This window comes from Oryctolagus cuniculus (genome assembly GCF_964237555.1).
Source record: "Oryctolagus cuniculus chromosome 17 unlocalized genomic scaffold, mOryCun1.1 SUPER_17_unloc_1, whole genome shotgun sequence".
In the NCBI taxonomy this organism is placed as follows: Eukaryota; Metazoa; Chordata; class Mammalia; order Lagomorpha; family Leporidae; genus Oryctolagus; species Oryctolagus cuniculus.
This window is the reverse complement of record NW_027208202.1, coordinates 1114684-1133942: the sequence shown is the minus strand read 5'-3', so window position 1 is coordinate 1133942 and position 19259 is coordinate 1114684. Positions and strand designations below refer to the sequence as shown.

The window sequence follows — 19259 nt, the reverse complement described above, 5'->3', positions numbered from 1 at the left end:
CAGAATCATCTTTACAGAGTTCATAGAACTTACAAAGGTGCTAAGAGAGCTTTATGAAATTCTTAGGGGTGAAAATTTAACTACAGACACTAAAATCCACTATATTCTGAAAAACAGTTTCCCGAAACACAAATATAACATAGAATTAAAAAACTATACAAACTAACAAACTGAGCCAATTTTTGAAGAAGTTGAAAATGACTTATGGAATATTCCAAACTTTCAAGGAAGGAAAAAACATTTGTTCCCCACACTTGTCCCAAGTGAAAATAAGTAGAATATTTTTAAATTTCTTTTGGGAAACCACTATTACACAGATGATGAAACTCGGAATATGATACAAATTAAAGTGAAATTAAAGAGCTTCTTGTTCAAAAAGATATGCAAATATTCTTTTTTTAAAGATTTCTTTTATTTATTTGAAAGACAGAGTTACAGAGAGAGGTAGAGACAGAGAGAGAGGTCTTCCATCCACTGGTTCACTCCTCAGATGGCCTCAATGGCTGGAGCTGTGCTGATCTGAAGCCAGGAGCCAGGCGCTTCTTCCAGGTCTCCCATGTGGGTGCAGGGGCCCAAGGATTTGGGCCATCTTCTACTGCTTTCCCAGGCCATAACAGAGAGCTGGATTGGAAGCAGAGCAGCTGGGACTAGAACCACTGGGACTAGAACTGGTGCCATATGAGATGCCAGCACTTCAGGCCAGGGCTTTAACCTGATGCGCCATAGTGCCGGCCCCAATATGCAAATATACTAACCAAATATTATATAAATTTGGGCCCCTTGCTGTGGAATAGTGGGTAAAGTCATTGCCTGCAGTGCCAGCATCTCATATGGGCACAGGTTCACATCCCGGCTGCTTCACTTCCAATCCAGCTCTCTGCTATGGTCTGGAAAAGCAGTGGAAGATGACCCTAATCCTTGGGCCCCTGCACCTCTGTGGGAGACCTGGAAGAGATCCAGGCTCCTGGCTTTGGATCAGCCCAGCTCCAGCTACTGCAGCCATTTGAGGAGTAAACCAACAGACGAAGACCTGTCTCTCTCTCTGCCTCTGCCTCTCTCTAACTCTGCCTATCAAATAAATAAATATTTTAAAATATTATATAAACCACATATGAAAAACTAATAGATCAATGACAAGCAAGATACACTAAAAAGTGTAAGAGTATTCAACATTCTCAAAAAACCATGTAAATCATCCAGGTAGGTGAAGAATACAAGGGATTATATGATCACTTAGATTAAATGTTTAAAAAGCATTTAATAAAATTCTGCATCCAGCCATAAAAGCCAAATGTTAGCAAAATATTTAAAAATAATGATTTGCTTAATCAGATCAAGATTATGTAAAATTAGCATGCAATAAATTACTTAAGGAGCACTGAGAGATCTTTCCTTGGACGCCCACCTCTCATAACATTGTACTGGACCTATAGTCAGGGAAACAAAGACATGTAAGATAAAAGAATCACATTTTTTGCAATACAATTGTTAATATATGTGGATGACATTACATACAAAGATAATTCAATCTAATCCCAAAACAAATGCAACTGATAATTAGCTATAGCAACACTTCTGGGCAGTAGATCCACATATAAAGCCAATTGGATTACTAAGTACCAGCAAGAAACAAAGTGGACAAAAGACAGACTAGGAAACACATATTTACAAGAGAAATGAATCAGAAAAGGATTCAATCATCTAATACCTTTACGCACTCTTCAAATCAATTTATAGAACGTAAATGACCATACAGAAGAATGACCCAGGAATGTGAAGAAAGACAAGGGCCCAGGAGTCACAGTCAGCAAATAGAGACTCGCCTGCAGCAGGTCATTGCAGGCTCCAGCTCACGGATCCCTGTGGGAACAGAGGTGCAGCGGCCTGGGCTGCAGGGGAAGACAGAAAGGGTGAGGAGGCGGCTTCAGACCAGAGCCCAAGCTTCTCCCCTCACAACCCCCACACTGCACACCCCAAGTCACCGCCCTCCTCTGATTGGCTACACCTTTGTGACGTCGAAGGCTCCCCCTCCAGCTTTGCAAACAATCCAATCAGGTGCGCCCGGCGTCACAGTGGTAGTCAGGCTCTGCCGCCCAGGGGGCCAGGGTGTTCAGCCTCTTCCTGTCTGTGAAAAGGAAGCCGGACAGCTCAGAAGCTTGGTGTCTGGAGAAGGGGAGGCGGAGTTGGCGGACCTGCTGGAACTGGATGCAGGGGGCCCTGCACTTCCCCGTGGTCGGCTCTGGAATCTGTGGCCATGGCCTTGGGCAAAGTACAGTGAGTGGCGAGCTTGATCATCTTCCCCTTTACCTCCAGGCCAGGGAGGCCAGAGCACAGCCTGCAGGGGGACGATGCTGAGGTGATGTTTCCAGGTCTCTTGCTGAGGTTTTTTTTTGCTAAGAATGCAATTTTTCTTCTCAATCAGCATGGTATGTTAAAGTGAATCTGTTGGGGCCAGTGTTGCGGTGCAGTAGGGTAAGCCACAGCTAGGGGGCCTGCATCGTGTATTGGACCGCCAGTTTGAGGCCCAGCTCCTCTGCTTGTGATCCAGTTACCTGCTATTGTCGACTTTTAGGATATCAATACAATTCATTTGAACTCATTGTTTTTTAAGTATTAAGCCGGCGCTGTGGCTCACTAGGCTAATCCTCCACCTGCGGCGCCGGTACCCTGGGTTGTAGTCCTGGTTGCTCCTCCTCCAGTCCAGCTCTCTGCTGTGGCCTGGGAGTGCAGTGGAGGATGGCCCAAGTGCTTGGGTCCCTGCACCTGCATAGGAGACCAGGAGGAAGCACCTGGCTCCTGGCTTCGGATCAGCGCAGCGCCAGCTGTAGTGGCCATTAGGGCAGTGAACCAATGGAAGGAAGACTTTTCTCTCTGTCTCGCTCTCTCTCACTAACTCTGCCTGTCGAAAGAAAGAAAGAAAGAAAGAAAGAAAGAAAGAAAGAAAGAAAGAAAGAAAGAAAGAAAGAAAGAAAGAAAAGAGAGAGAGAGAGAGAGAAAATGAGTTGGCAAGTGTAAATGTGTTGGCAAGTGTTTTGGTAGAGTTTGAAAAATATTGTTATTACTTCTTTAAATGTTTGATATAATTCACAAAGGATACCACCTGGTCAGGACTTCGTGGTAATGTTTTAAATTGCTGATTACATTTATTATTATTATTGTTTGATTTTTGACTGCTTTAGGCTACTAATATTTTTAGTTTCTTCTTGAGAGTGACAATTTGTATTTTTCTAGCAATGTATGTATTTCATATAAATTGTTGGATCTTTTGACATATTGATTCACAGTATTCCTTTATAATCTTTTAAATTTCTGTAAACTTATTGGCAATATACCCTTCTTCATTTCTTAGTTTATGAACCGTGTCTCTTCTGTTTTGGTCTTGGTCTAAGAAAAATCATCCCATCTTGTTGACCTCCGCAACAAACCAATTTTTGTTTCACTGCTTTTCTCTTTTGCTTGATGCCCCATACTTAAAGAGGTCTGGCAATGTAACTATTTCTGTGTGGACATCTATATCTTATAACTGACCGGGAAAAGCAAGGAAGGTACAGAAGAATAAAATTCAAGTCCCTGAAAGGCTGTAGTAGAGAAGAAGTGATCAGATTCTTCTACTCACCTAAAAGTGGAACTGCTATCTGGAGTAGACAAGGCACAGAGAAGCAAACATGTGCATGGTTTGTCCCTGTTCTGTAACACACACTGTAGACTGAGACAGATTTGGGCCCAGATGCTAAACTAGATGCTCTGCTACTTGCATGTATATGGTCATATTTTACACATAGTTCTTTTGATTTCCCTAAAAACAATGGTGAATTTTTTACATAAATAAGATAACAAACCATCATCATGTAGACATCCATGAAAGGATTGAAGTTGTGAGAACTAGGTGTTTGGTGCAGTGGTGATGGTACCATTTGGGATGCCTGTAGCCCATATTCAGATGTGTGGTTTCATGGTTTAACTTTGCTTCCAATTCCATCTTCCTGCTAATGTGCACCGTGGGAAGCAGCAGGTAGTGACTCAAGTAATCTGGTCCCTGTCACACCCATGGGAGACCTGGATTAGGTTCCCAGCTTCTAGCTCTGAATTGGGGCACCCACAGGTCTTTCAGGCATTTGTGGATGTGAAACCTGTGTCTGTCAGTTAGGTTATCTGTCTTGCTGTCTCTGTGCTAGTAAAATAAATGGATGAAATAAAGTTAATAGTGGTGGGTCCTGTGGCACAGCCAGATAATTCCCTTGCTTGAAGCACTGGCATCCCATATGGGTGCCGGATTGTGCCCCAGCTGCTCCAGCTCTCTGCTATGGCCTGGGAAAGCAGTAGAGGATGGCCCAAGTCCTTGGGCCCCTGCACTCACGTGTGAGACTTGGAAGAAGCTCCTGGCTCCTGGCTTCAGATCAGCTCAGCTCCAGCCATTGTGGCCAATTGGGGAATGAACCCTCAGATGGAAGACTTCTCTCTCTTTCTGCCTCCCCTCTCTCTGTGTAACTCTGCCTTTCAAATAAATGAATAAATCTTTTTTTAAAAAAGTTAATTACTTATCACTGCAAGGAATGCAGAGTTTGGAATTTGACTTTAGACTATTGACTACATTGTAAAACAAAAATCATTTGAGAAATATAACAGTACTCAATTTCTATAACATAATTTATAATATCCAAGAAAAAATTCAGAATCAACCCCCACCCAGGTAAAGAAAAAAATGTGATTATAATCAAAAGGAAAAAGAATCACTAGAAAGAAACTTAAGTTAACCCAGATTTTGAAAGTAAAATATAAGATGTTTATGCTATACTTATACTATATGTTTATAATATAAAGGATGATATATCAAAATTATTAGTAGAAAAAACAACTGGAAAAACAATGGAAATTCTAGAGCTGTATGATACAGCAATAAAATAAAAAATACATGTGGACTAAATCACAGGTTACAAAAGGCAAATAATAACCCATATTTTAGCTTTAAAAATGCCATGGGTTTTTGAAAATATTTATTTTATTTATTTGAAAGACAGTTACAGAGTGAGGTAGAGCCAGAGAGAGAGAGGGTGTCTTCCATCTGCTGGTTCACGCCCCAAATGACTGTATGATTATTAGACTGATTAATGATTAATAATAATATATAATAATATAGTATTATTATATTATTAGACTGATTTTTTTCAGAGAAAATAAATCCACAGAGGTGGGTGACCAACTGTAGGCGTGCACATTGGTGGAACACATGGCAGGAGGCCCCAGACACAAGCAACCAGCCTTTTTTATCTTAGGAGGGCTAGGGGTAGAGTGGGAGTAGGGGCAGTTGACAAGACTGCCCTTCCTCCAGGGGTTGGTTTTAGCTCCTTTGTCAAAGGTAAGTTGGTTATAGATGCGTGCATGGATTGATTTCTGGAGTTTCTATTCTGTTCCATTGGTCTACACATTTTATTTTATTTTTTTTGGCCAGTACTAGGATGCTTTGATTTTAACTGCCCTGTAATATGTCTTGAAAGTGGTATTGTGTTGCCTCCAGCTTTGTTCAACTCTGATGTCCATCAACTGAAGACTGGATAAAAAATATGATGGTACATATACACTATGGAATACTATTCAATGGTTAAAAAAATAAACTACTGTCTTTTTCAACAAAATGGTTGCAAGTAGAAACCATTATGCTTAGTGAAATAAGCATAATGTCCCTAAAAGACAGATACCATACATTTCCCCTGACCCGTGGTTACTAATAGAATACCTAAAATGTAATGCATACCGAGTGAAATTGACACTTTAAGATTTGAGGAACATCTACAGCCCTTGTCTCTACTATTGAGGAACAGTGTTTTTTTCTTCGTACTATTTGTTGAACTCTTTACCTAGTGTAGGATGAATCTTATGAGTATAAAATAAACTGAAAATGTATCTTTGTAAATAAATGAGTGGGAATGGCAGAGGGAAGAGGAAGAAGGATGGGAGTGGGCAGGATGGAGACTGGAATGGGAAACATCACTATGTTCCTAAATCTATCTATATGAAATACATGAAACTTGTATACCTTAAATAGCTTTTAATGATACCACTTTTAGGTAAATTTTAGACTTCCAATTTTATCAGATTATGGAGTTTTCAAAATTTAATACATGCATATTCATTCACTTTTTATTTTTCTTCTATGTCTAGATTTTTACAAATTTTTTATTTATTCTTGGCTTCTTTTCTTTTTTCTATCTTTTCCTGGCATAGGCGCAATGACATGTGAAGTCACAGTTTTAATATCTGTATTGCTGTTACATCATAGCATGGACCTTCTAGCTATCTGCAGGAAAAGTAGACAAAGATGAGAATATACTTACTTGTCATGGTTCCTATAATAAATTACAACTTATAGGGTGGTTTAAGTGATAGTACCTTATGACTCATGGCTCTGGAGGTTGGAAGTTCCACATGGAATGATAGCAGGATTTAAAAAAAGAAAACTACATGTTTCTCTAAAAAAAAACTGATGAAAAATGATTAATCACCTATGAGTATTATGATATTCGATGTTCACATTTACTAAAGATAAGCAATGAAGAATGAGAACTAAAAGTTAAATAAAAATTTATACCTCTAGTAATACAGACCAGTCAGCATGAGACATGTTTTCCTAAAGGTCATCCTGTCAGAATGTCATAGATGTGAGGTTGTTGGAAAATTCAGAGTGATGTCTTCTCACGAAACCTGTTACTTTTTTCCGTGTCCTGGTATTTGAAACTACCTGCGGGTAATGCCCCAAGATGCCCCAGTGGTCACAGTCCCTAGGAGTGTGGAGTGAATGGCAGCCACTGTGTCTGCTTGGAGAGCAGCAGGAGGAAGGCGGGCTTGCCCTGGGAGTAGCTGGTGCCCCGAGGTTGGGGGTCTCTGCTGTATACCCTCCATCTATATTCCTAATGCCTTGGGAAATGTTCTACACTTCACTCTAGTTCCCATTCCTTGGAGACGAATTATTAGATAATTAGAGGCTGACATGGAAGGGCTAAGACAGAAGGGATTCATGTACTCATGCCTTGTGAAGGGAGAAAGCCTTGTGAAGGGAGAAAAGCTTCAGGCCAAAGAAAACCACCCTAGCTAAGTCATGTGATGTGGCATCTGCATAGGAATATGTATTGGCACCAAGCCTTTAACCTTTGAGGCCCATGCTAACTGGAGATGGTATAACAGTTGAATTGGTCAGCAATAATAGGTGTTGGAGAATTGCACATTTAGTGTTAAATGTGATGTCAAACAAAAACACCCTGGGTTAGAACATTAAACTGATTTTGGATGATTGTTGGGTTGCTGTTCTGAATCAAGCCGATTGATCATTCCACACTGCTGAGAAGGAAAAGTAGAAATGTCAGCTTTCTGAGTTAGATTTTCTGGCTGCTTATGTATGTTTTTCTGATTCTCTAACTAGCATAAGCCTCCCATTTCCACATGGAGAGTGATTGCCAAGGCATGGAAGCCTGTGTCAGCTTCTGAATGTGGGTTCCTTTGTAAACTGTGAGCTAAGCTGGCTGCTTCCCAGAGCTGGTTCTTTTATGTGCTTTGTAGAAGCTTGCTGTTTTCTAATTACACTTTGCCCCCTTATTTAGGAATTATGTGCCATGGTCTGAGTGTTAGATGTTTACTGTCTTGCTTGGAACCTGCGTTACTCAGTTAAGGCTTGAAAAGAGAATTCTTGACAGCCATGGGATCTTTACCCAGGTGAATCAATGGGCCTTGGTGAGCTCAGGTGCGTTCCTGATCTTTTCTGCTTCTCCGCTCAGAGATGATGAAGTCCTGATTCTTTCAGATGTTCTTTGTGGCTTATTGTCAATTTCTCCCAAAGGAGAGGCTTGTTTGGTTTTGCCTTCATGAATTTTCCAAGAAGTTGATGTTACCTATTGATACGACACTGATTTTTTTTTGCCTCAGGCATTTACGCTTGTAGCATGGCGCTGTCTGAGGCTGTGGATTCACCCCATTCTCTCACTGCTGCTGCTGTTCATGGAACTTGGCTTGTTTCAAGATTATTTATGCATTCATTTATTTGTTTTAGAGGTTTATTGATTTGAAAGGCAGAGTGACAGAGAGAAGGAAAGAGAACTTCCATCAGCTGGTTCACTCCCCAAATGGCTGCAATGTCCTAGATTGGGCCAGATGAAAGCCAGCAGCTTCATTTAGGTCTTGACATGGGTGGCCAGGGCCCAAGGACCATCTTTTGCTGCTTTCCCAGGCACATTAGCAGGGAGCTGGATCAGAATAGGAGCAGCTGGGAATCAAACTGGCGCCCATATGGGATACCTGCACTGTAGCTGGCGGCTTAACCTGCTGCACCACAGCATCGGCCCCTCAAGTTTATTTTTGATGTTGGTGATAATTTTATTTTTTGGTTTTAATTCTGCAAGGGGTAATGCAAGATAATTTTTTTTATAAATTGGGAAAATTCCATTGTTTTATAGACGGAAGAATCTGAAATTTAGTGGGAAGTGTTAATACAGTAGACAAATCATATACTTTTTCATGTCTGTGTATTTATTTTACAGTATACCAAAACTTGGAGGAGTGACCTTATTTATTGACTTTTTTTTAATCTGGTATTAACTGGCATCTCTGTGTGATTACACATTTGCTAAATAATAATAACCACTTGTTTGTTATATAACTGTTTTTGTTTACACTGTTTAGCAATGGTGTACCTGTATTTTTCTTTGCAATTCTATGAGTTTTGGCCTTATTTAGTGTGATGTTCTATTATCTATAAGCATTATAATGTTTTTTCAGAGAACTGCCTGCTGTATCATTATGTAACTCTGCATATATTTCTGACCTAAATCCTGATTTGTCTGAAATAGGTATAAGTATTCCAGGTTTCTTTGGACTGGTGTTATAATGATCTATAATATATTTCTTTTTTTTTTTTTGACTGGCAGATTTGACAGTGAGAGACAGAGGGAAAGGTCTTCCTTCCATTGGTTCACCCCCCAAATGGCCGCTACTATCAGCAGGCTGCACCGATCCAAAGCCAGGAGCCAGGCACTTCCTCCTGGTCTCGCATCTGGGTGCAGGGGCCCAAGCACTTGGGCCACCCTCCACTGCCTTCCCGGGCCACAACAGAGAGCTGGACTGGAAGAGGAGCAACTGGGACTAGAACCCGGCGCCCATAAGGTATGCTGGTGCTGGAGGCAGAGGATTAGCCAAGTGAGCCATGGCACTGGCCCCCCTATATTTCTGTATATATTTAAATTTACATCTCTTTGCTTGTCTTTTAAAATACCTATATGTATATCTTACGTTGACAGATATGTCTTTACCGTATAAAATGAAGTTTGGAACTACTTATACACTGAGGAATAGATAAATTAAGCTAATTAATGGTATGCATTTTGTCACATACCTATTTTTAAAGATTTTATTTATTTATTTGAAAGACAAAGTTATAGAGGGAGGAGATGAGGCAGAAGAGGCAGAGATTTTTTCTTCTGTTGGTTTACTTTTCAGATGGCCACATGGCAGGACTGGGCTAGGCCAAAACCAGAAACCTGGAACTCCATCCTGGTCTCCCACATGGGTGGCAGGAGCCTAAGGATTTGGCCATCTTCCACTGTTTTCCCAGGTGAATTAGCAGGGGGCTAGATCAGAAGTGGAGCAACTGGGCCGTGAACCAGCACTCGTGGAATGCTGGTATAGCAGATGGTTTCTTAACCCACTGGGACACAATGCCAGCCCCCACATATTTATTTTTTATGGTAAAATGCTAAAATATAATCTCCTCATTAATGTAAATAGAATACATTGTTATTAATTTTTGTCACTATATTGTACATCAGACCTCTTAAAATTATTCTTCTTATACAGATAAAATTTTTATCCTTTGGCCAATGTGACTTTTTTTTAAAGTGTGTCTTTTTTTTTAAATAAAAGATTTGTTGGGGCCAGCACTGTGGCACCGTGGGTTAATGCCCTGGCCTGAAGCGCTGGCATCCCATATGGGTGCTGGTTCTAGTCCCCGCTGCTCCTCTTCCATTCCAGCTCTCTGCTATGGCCTGTCACAGCAGTAGAAGATGGCCCAAGTCCTTGGGCCCCTGCACCTGCTTAGAAGACCTGGAAGAAGCTCCTGGCTCCTGGCTTCAGATTGGCGCAGCTCTGGCCATTGCAGCCATCTGGGGAATGAACCAGCTAATGGAAGACCCCTCTCTCTCTGTCTCTACCTCTCTCTGTAACCCTGTCATTCAAATAAATAAAATAAATCTTAAAAAAAGATCTGTTTATTTAATAGGCAGAGTAACAGAGAGGTAGAGGCAGAGAGAGAGAGGGTGAAGGTCTTCCATCTGCTGGTTCACTCTCCAGATGGCTGCAATGGCTGGAGCTGTGACTATCCAAAGCCAGGAACCAGGAGCTTCTTCCAGGTCTCCCACATGGATACAGGGGCCCAAGGACTTGGATCATCTTCTACTGCTTTCCAAGGCCATAGCAGAGAGCTGAATTGGAAGAGGAGCAGCCAGCCGGGACTAGAACCAGTGGCCTTATGGGATGCTGATGCCTCAGGCGGAGGATTAACTTACTGCGCCATGGTGCCTGCCCCAAGGGTCTTTTTTTTTTAAGGTTTATTTTTATTTATTTGAAAGGCTGAGTTATTGAGAGAGGGACAGAGCTTCCATCTGCTGGTTCATTCCACAAAGGGCTGCAATGGCTAGAGCTGGGTCAATCCAAAGCCAGGAGCTTCTTTTGGGTCTCATGTGCGTGCAGACACCCAAGCAGTTGGGCCAACTTCTGCTTTCCCAGGCTCATTTAATGTGGAGCTGGATTAGAAGAGGAGCAGCTGGGATTCGAACCAGTGCCCATATGGGATACTGGCACTGTAGATGGTGGCCTAACCCGCTATGCCACAATGCCAGCCCCATCTTAACTTTTAATTTTCCTATGTTACTCTCTTTTTTTGTATAAACCTTTTGTTATTTGGGTAGCATGTCCCAAAACAGGTCAGTTAGTAAAAATAGGTTCAAGAGAATACAGCCTGATGCATAGGCCTCCTTCCCCAAAAATAACCCTGGTGGGTAGAAATCTCCCTATCCACTTGGGCTCCTCCAGTATTAAACAAAAAAAGTTTTGGTAGCTCAGTATTTATCATCTGTGCCTGGGGCACCATGTCCATGTTCCATATTCCTAAGGTGCAGCAGTGGTAGGTGGCCCCAGCTCTCCAACAGTCCCCCAACACACATCCCGGCAAACATTTCTGCTCCCCACTCTCCCCCAAGGATCTGGGACCAAAATAAAGCAGATGCCCTCTACTGAGGTGCTGGGCAGGGCTCACTGCCACATCACTGTGCTTTGAGAAGAAGGAAGGAAGCTATTTGGCACTTTAGAAATAGAGGAGTGTGCAGAACTGGAGATGCCCTAGAAGGTAACAAAACTGCCAAGGAGAGACCATTTGGTACTACTCCCCTGGGAGAAGGGAAGCGGGAAAAATTATATGAGTACAAGAGCAGGAGGAGTCCACTCCAGTGGCAGGTGCTGGAATTGAAATGGGCTAAACCCAATAGGACACTGACTCTGGGCCCATGTTCTCCTCTTACGCTTACCCCATAGCAGCATGGTTCTACCTCTAGCTTTCCTAGTGTCAGTCTGTCCCTATCCATAGTCCCTGACCAGTCAGTGTCCTCTGATCATCTCTCTAATGACTTAACTGTCTTGTTTCTTGGGCCAGCCTTTGCCACTGCCTGTGGGGAGCAACTCGGACTAGACTAAGTTACTGGAATTAAGACTTATTCTATGCATCTGCTCTCCAACAATATGGCGCTGGGAGAGGAGTAAACAGCTTCTACGCAGCTGTCTCTCGCCAACTTGAGTGATGACCTGCAGGAGCTGATTCTGCTCCTGATTGGAGGAGAGCAGCGTACTCGGCATGTGGGTAGCAGAGTTGGGATTGGTGGAAGAGGACTATAAAGGAGGAGAGAGACAACATGCACCAGGGACATCTATCTGAAGGAACACCTGAGCAGCCCCCGAGAGAGCCGGCCGGCGGTGTGCCGCTTCCCCGCGGAAGTGGGGAAAGTGGCAGGGGGAACCGCCCTTCCACGGAGGTGGAAGGGAGAGTAGCCAACCCAGGAAGAACCAGCAGCAAACCCGGGGAGGGCCGAGCAGACAAAAGAACAACGCAGGGTCCTGTGTCGTTCCTCTGCGAAGAGGGGGAGCGACAACTGCCTTCTCATTGGTCGAGATAATTCCAAAGCCTCCATCCCTACCTCTCAGAGAACTCTGTGGTCCTCAGTACCTCCCTTCCCCATTCCTTTTCCCCCCACATACTTGGGGGAGGGGAGGAAGGGAGGGCAGCGACACCTGCTAATCAACCTCCCCTGCCCCTCTCTTGATGTGTCCTAGATTTGAGTGAGGGGCAGGTCAGTGAGCAGAGCAAAGCCTGCTAGGAGCAGAATGACCTTGAGGACCCTCTGCTCAGAAGTGGCCAGCTCCTGAGGCAAGATTCCCAGTAAGGTGATATAGGGGAAGGTGCCCACTGCCATGCCCTCTAGCACAGACTGGGCCAGCTGGTGCAAGGTTCTGCCAACTCTGCCAGAGCTGCACCCAGCCCAGTGCCTAGAGGTGTCATGCTTGAGAAGAGGATCCCACAGCCAGCCATGACCTTTACTCGCAGGTGGCTCTGCAGCAGCCATAGAGACAGGCTAACAGCCAGGATACCCTTGTGGAGCAGCAAAGCCAGATAGAGCTCCATGGCCCGAGCCTGGTCCTGCTGCAGCCCCACTGCTAGCCCCTCAAACACTGAGTGCAGGGCCAGAGAGAAGACCAGTACACAGGCACGCAGGGCTGAGGGGCTGCCGGGGCTCCATGTGCCTGTGGGATGCCTGGACCATCTTGCCAATGCTGTGGCCCACCATGCACTGTTCCCAGCAGAGCCCTTGTTTCCTCCCGTGGTGGTAGCCCCAACTGCTCCTTGTAAGCCAGGGTGATCTGTTCCATCACGAGGACCAGGAAGAATGTCATGGCTAAGATGGACTCTTGTAGGAGAAACTGGAGTGTCATGTGCAAGGCTGCCCAGGGCCTCATCTATCACAGCTACGTAGTCAGGCAGCAGGTCCAGGAGACAGGTGGCCAAAAACACCCCACCCAAGCAGCTCACTAGGCTCAGGGCTTTCTGGAGGGAACCTGAGGCTTCATGGCTGGCTCCAGGCTGCCACAGCATGCAGAGGGGCACCAGGCTTCAGAGGAGGGTGAGCACCAGCAGCAGCACCAGGGCCTCCAGCCCCCCGGGCACTGGGGCTCCAAAGCCACAGCCTCTAAGCACCACACCAGGGGCTCTGGCTCTCCCCAGGGCCCCATGGCAGTTGTGGTTCCAGCAACTCTCCGACCTCACCAGGGTCTCACTACCGTTGCTCTTTTAATTGATATATTTAGATAATATGCATTTAATGTTATTTATATCATTAGATTAATATTTTCCATAATTATAATCATTTTCTGTTGTAGTTCTTGTTTTTCTAAAGTCTTATTTTTTGGTTAATGGGAAGACAGAGACAGAGAAAGATCTTCCGTCTGCTGGTTCACTCCCCAAATTTCTCAAATAGCCATGGCTAGGCCAGGAAAGTTAGGTGACAGGAACTCTGGGTTTCCAACCAGTGTGGAAGAACCCAAGTATTTGAGCCATCACCTGCTGTCTTTCAGGGTGTGCGTTAACAGGAACTTGAATCAGAAACTGTGTAACCAGACTCAGTCCAGTCATTTCAGTATGGGATATGATCATCACAGTGCGCATCTTAACTACTTATTTTAAACTAACATAACAAACCCCAACCCCAATTCTTGTTTTTTAAATCATTTCTGTCTTCTGCTTTTATCTTTAAAAAGATTTCTGTTTATTTTATTTGAAGAGTAAGAGAGACACACAGAGAGAGACGGATCTATGATCTGCAGGTTATTCCCCAAATGCCTGCAATAGTTTGGGCTGGTCCTGGCCAAGCCAGGATTTCAGTCTGGATCTCAGATTGAGTTGACAGGGATCAAAGTACTTGAGCCATCTCCTGCTTCCCACAGAGGGTGGGTTAGCAGGAAGCTGGAATTGGGAGTGGAGCCAGGACTCAAACACAAGCACTCCAATATGGGATGAGGGTATTTCAAGTACCCTGTTAATAACTATGCCATGCCTACCCCTCTCTTATTTTAATTGAGCTTCCTATAAGATGCCATTTTATCTCCTCCATTAAGGTATCATGGGTATGGGTTTCCTAAATTTTTGTTTTGATAATTTCCCTTGAGTATACAATACATATTTCTGCAGTCAAATGCTCTACCCCTGAGCTATACCCCCTGAGTATACAATACATATTTCTAACTGATTTAAAGTCACCTTCAAATAATAATGTATTATTTCTTGGGCAATAAAGGTAAAATGTTCTCGATTCCTTTGCCCTATCCTTTATATAGTTTATTTTTTTAAAAAAAGATTTATTTATTTATTTGAAAGAGAGAGAGAGAGAGAGAGACACACACACACACACACACACACATACACACAGAGAGATAGAGAGATCTTCCATCTGCTGATTGACTACCCAAATCACTGCAATGGCCAGAGCTGGGCAGATCCAAAGCCAGAAACCAGGAACTTCTACTGGGTCTCCCATGTGGGTTCTGGATCCCAAGCACATGGAACATCGTCTGCTACTTTCCCAGGTGCATTAGCAGGGAGCTGGATCAGAAATGGAGCAGCTGGGACTTGAACAGTGCCCATATGGGATGCTGGCTCTGCAGGCAACAGCCTAACCTACTACACCACAGGGCCAGCTCCTAGATAATTTCTTTTAGCTGTTAGAAGCTGTAATGACCCAGTAAAATGTTAATATTGTCATTTTGAATAAAAGTTTATTTATTAGATCTTATGGGAATAAAGCAAATATTTTATAGTACTGTCATTTAGTTCTTTTTTTTTTAATAAGATTTGTTTATTTATTTGAAAGAGTAACAGAGAGAGCTCTTCCACCTGCTGGTTTACATCCTAGATGGCTACAATGGCCAGAGCAGGGCCAGACCAAAGCCAGGATCCAGAAGCTTCATTTGGGTCTCCCATGTGGACGCAAGGGCCCAAGGGCTTGGGTCATCTTCTACTGCTTTCCTAGGTCATAGTAGAGAGCTGGATTGGAAATGGAGCAGCTGGGACTTGAACTGGGCCTGCTAAGCCACAGCACCAGTCTCTCATTTAGCTCTTTAAAAACATTACTTTATGTGACCAGACATCTAAAACTATATGTCTCTTTTTCTTGAATGAATTCCTTTTTTGGTTATTTATTTGAGAAACATAGGGACAGACAGAGACCTCCTTTCCACTGATTTACTCCCCAAATGCTCACAGCTTCCATGTCAAGGACAAGACAGAAGCTGGGAGCTTGAAACTCGATACAGGTTTTCCCTGTGGGTTTCATGAGCTGAGTCACTTGAGCCATCACTGCTGCTTCCCAGGGTCTACATTAAGAGGAAGCCGGAGTCATGAGCCATATCCATATCCAGGGATTGAACCCACATACTCCAGTGAAGGACACAGACTTCTGTACTGTTAGGCTACGTCCCACCCCCATTCTGTGTTTTAACTGTGAGACACAGATACAAAATTGAACACCCTGCCTGTAATTCGACAGCAGTATTAACAATGAATAAAATAGTATAAGGACCCTTCCATGTGGCTTCAAGGTTAGTTTTACATTAGTGGCATTTCATAATACCAGATTGCCTAGTTGTCACTCAGGTAAGGACTGATCAAAAAATTCAAGGGGAGATCTGGCAATCTGGCACAGCAGGTCAAGCCACCGTGACCTGCAATGCCAGTATCACACATGGGCACCATTTCGAGTCCTGGCTGCTCCATTTCTGGTTCAGATACCTGATAATGTGTCTGGGAAAGCAGCAGTTGATGCTCCAAATACTTGGGCCTCTGCACACCTGTGGGAGACCCAGATAAGGTTCTTTGCTTTAGTCTGGCCCAGCCCCTGCTCTTGCAAACATTTGGGGAATGAACCAGTTGATGGACTATCTCTTTCTCTCTGTCTCTCCCTCTCTCTCTTTACCTCTGCCTTTCAAATAAGTAAATAAATCTTTTTAAAGAAACCAGAAAAAGATTTTAAGGTGGGGGGACCTACATCGTGGCACAGCAATTTAAGCCACTGCTGAGACACTGGCATTCCATTTGAGTCCTGCCTGCTCCACTTCCAATCCACCTGCCTGCTAATGCATCTTGGAAAGTAGTAGAAGATGGCCCAGGTGCTTGAGTCCCTGCCAGCCACATGGAAGGACCAGATGAAAATCCAGGTTCCTGTTTTTGGTAGGGCCCTGCGCTGGCCACCTAGAGTTGTTGATAAGAAGACTGTGTATTTGATTAATCCCCAAAAGTGCTGGAGGACACAGGCTCCTGACTGTTTTTTATGTTATTATATCTAGGATTGTTTCCTAATTTCTTTTTTTTAATTTATTTATTTGAACACCAGAGTTACAGAGAAGCAGAGGCAGAGAGAGAGAGAGAGAGAGAGAGAGAGAGAGAGAGAGAGAAAGGTATCTTCCATCTGTTGGTTCACTCCCCAGATGGCTGCAATGGCTAGAGCTGCACCGATCTGGAGCCAGGAGCCTCCTCTGGGTCTCCCACATCGGTGCAGGGGCCCAAGGACTTGGACCATTTTTGACTGCTTTCCCAGGCCATAGCAGAGAGCTGGACAGGAAGTGGAGCAATCAGGTCTCGAACCAGTGCCTGTATGGGATGCCAGTACTGCAGGCAGTGGCTTTACCTGCTCCACCGCATCACTGCCCCCTCCTAATTTCTGTTTTAGATAGTTCATTGTTATTGTATTGAGATGCTTCTATTTTTTAAAATCTTATTTAAGCAGTTTTTAATTAACATATACTACTTGTACTGCTTGTATGCAGTGCAATTATTTTTTAAATTTATTTTATTTATTTGAAAGTCAGATGTAAACAGAAAGAGGGAGAGACAGAGAAATCTGCTATCCACTGGTTCACTCCCTGAACAGCCACAGTGGCCAGGTTGAAACCAGAAGCCGAGTGTTCCATCTTGGTTTCCCACATATGTAGCAGAGACCAAAGTATTTGGAAATCTGCTGCTGTTTTCCAAGACACATTAGCAGAGAGGTGGCTCAGAAGTGAATCAGCTGGGCTTCAAACTGGCACTCATAGGCAGTGGCCTGACCCATTGTGCCATAATGCCAGTGACAGTGCAGTATTTGAACAAATAATAATATAATAATATAATAATAATAATAATAATATAAGCTGATTAGGTCTTTCCATTTTCTTTTCTTTTGTGTTTTGAGCCTGCCAGCTCCTCTCCTCCAGTTCTTTAAATACCACAAAATATGGGGCTTTACCCACCATGCCACAGTGCCAGCCCCTCCATTCCTTTTTTTAAATGTCTGAATGATATTCTCTTGTCAGTTCTTTTTTAAAATTTTTTTGACAGGCAGAGTGGACAGCGAGAGAGAGAGACAGAGAGAAAGGTCTTCCCTTTGCCATTGGTTCACCCTCCAATGGCCACTGCGGCCGGTGTGCTGTGGCTGGTGCAATGCTCTGATCTGAAGCCAGGAGCCAGGTGCTTCTCCTGGTCTCCCATGCAGGTGCAGGACCCAAGCACTTGGGCCATCCTCCGTTGCACTCCCTTTCTGCACATAGCAGAGAGCTGGCCTGGAAGAGGGACAACCGGGACAGAATCCAGTGCCCTGACCGGGACTAGAACCCGGTGTGCCAGCGCCACAGGCGGAGGATTAGCCTATTGAGCCATGGCGCCGGCCCTCTTATCAGTTCTTTCACTAATAGACACCTAGATGGATTCCGTATCATGGTAGTGTGACTTGCATTACAGTGGGAGAAAGACTATGCTCTGATATGCTGATTTCATTTTCTTCTGAAATATTTAGTCAGGAGTAAGATAGCTGTGCCATATGGAGGTAATTTTATTTATTTTAGAGTGACCATTCTTTTCTCCATATTGCCTATGTTAATTTGCATTTCCACCCACAGTGTATAAAATTCATTTCCATATCCTCAGCATTTAAAAAAACTTTTGGGGGGTAAGATGATTTTTTAAAAAGATGTATTTATTTACATTAAAAGGCAGAGTTACAGAGATGCAGAGGTCTTTCATTCTTTAGTTTGCTCCACAGATGGCTGCAATGGCTGGAGCTGGGCTGATCCAAAGCCAGGAGCCAGGAGTCCCCTCCAGTCTACCATGCAGTTGCAGGGGCCCAAGGGTGTGGGTCATCCTCTACTGCTTTCCCAGGCCATAGCAGAGAGCTGGATAGGAAGTGGAGCAGCCAGGACTGGAACTGGCACCCCATGGGATGCCAGAACTGCAGGCAGAGGCTTTATTTTCCCCCAAGATTTACTTGCTGGGGCCAGTGTTGTGGCACTACCTGCAGCACTGGCATCCCATATGAGTGCCGGTTCGAGTCCCGGCTGCTCCACTTCTGATCCAGCTCTCTGCTATGGCCTGGGAAAGCAGTGGAAGATGGCCCAAGTCTTTGGGCCCCTGTGCACATGTGGGAGACCCAGAAGACTCTTTTGGCTTCAGATCAGCTCAGCTCTGGCCGTTATAGCCATTTGGGGAGTGAACCAGCAGAATGGAAGACCTCTGTCTCTGGCTTTACATCTCTCTGTAACTCTGTTTTTCAAATAAATAAAATAAATCTTTAAAAAATATTTATTTATTTGAAAGTCAGAGTTACTCAGAAAAGGAGAGGCAGAGAGAGAGAGAGAGATATCTTCCATCCACTGGTTCACTCTAATTGGCTGCACTGGCCAGAGCTGGGCCTATCCAAAGCTAGGAGCCAGGAGCTTCTTCCGGGTCTTCTACACAGTTGCAGGGGCCCAAGCATTTGGGCCATCTTCGACTGCTTTTGCAGACCATAGCAGAGAGTTAGATCAGAAGCGGAGCAGCCAGGACTCGAACCGGTGCCCATATGGGATTGTGGCACTGCAGGCAGTAGCTTTACCCGCTACACCACAGTGCCAGCCCTACGTGCTGGCTTTACTTGATACTCCACAGTGCTGGCCCTAATATTATGTTTTGACTTGTGTTTATTTAATGGCTAATGACATAGATCATTTTCTCACATGTTCTTACCATCTATATTTATTTTTCTGGGAAATATCTATGCAGATCCCTGCCCATTTCTTTTCCGCATGAAATTCTGGCCTCAAAGAGTTTGGGAAGACTCCCTGCATTTCAACTTTTTGGAATAGCTTGAGAGGGATCGTGCTATTTCATTTTTAAA

The 19259-nt window shown here is 43.9% G+C and overlaps 1 long non-coding RNA gene and 1 pseudogene across 1 annotated transcript in view; both read right to left on the bottom strand.

The window, feature by feature from the left end:
- Window positions 1-4783, bottom strand: part of LOC103346843 (nucleus accumbens-associated protein 1) — a 46481-nt gene extending 41698 nt beyond the window's left edge. Inside the window, exons 1-2 of the long non-coding RNA XR_011385740.1 lie at window positions 1824-4783; window positions 1369-1427 (exon numbers count right to left, since the gene is read on the bottom strand). This is a non-coding gene — a long non-coding RNA (nucleus accumbens-associated protein 1). The remainder of the gene's footprint in view (window positions 1-1368; window positions 1428-1823) is intronic.
- Window positions 4784-12112: 7329 nt separating this feature from the next.
- LOC127488564 (zinc transporter ZIP1 pseudogene) lies at window positions 12113-15188 on the bottom strand (annotated as a pseudogene).
- Between the last annotated feature and the right edge of the window lie 4071 nt (window positions 15189-19259).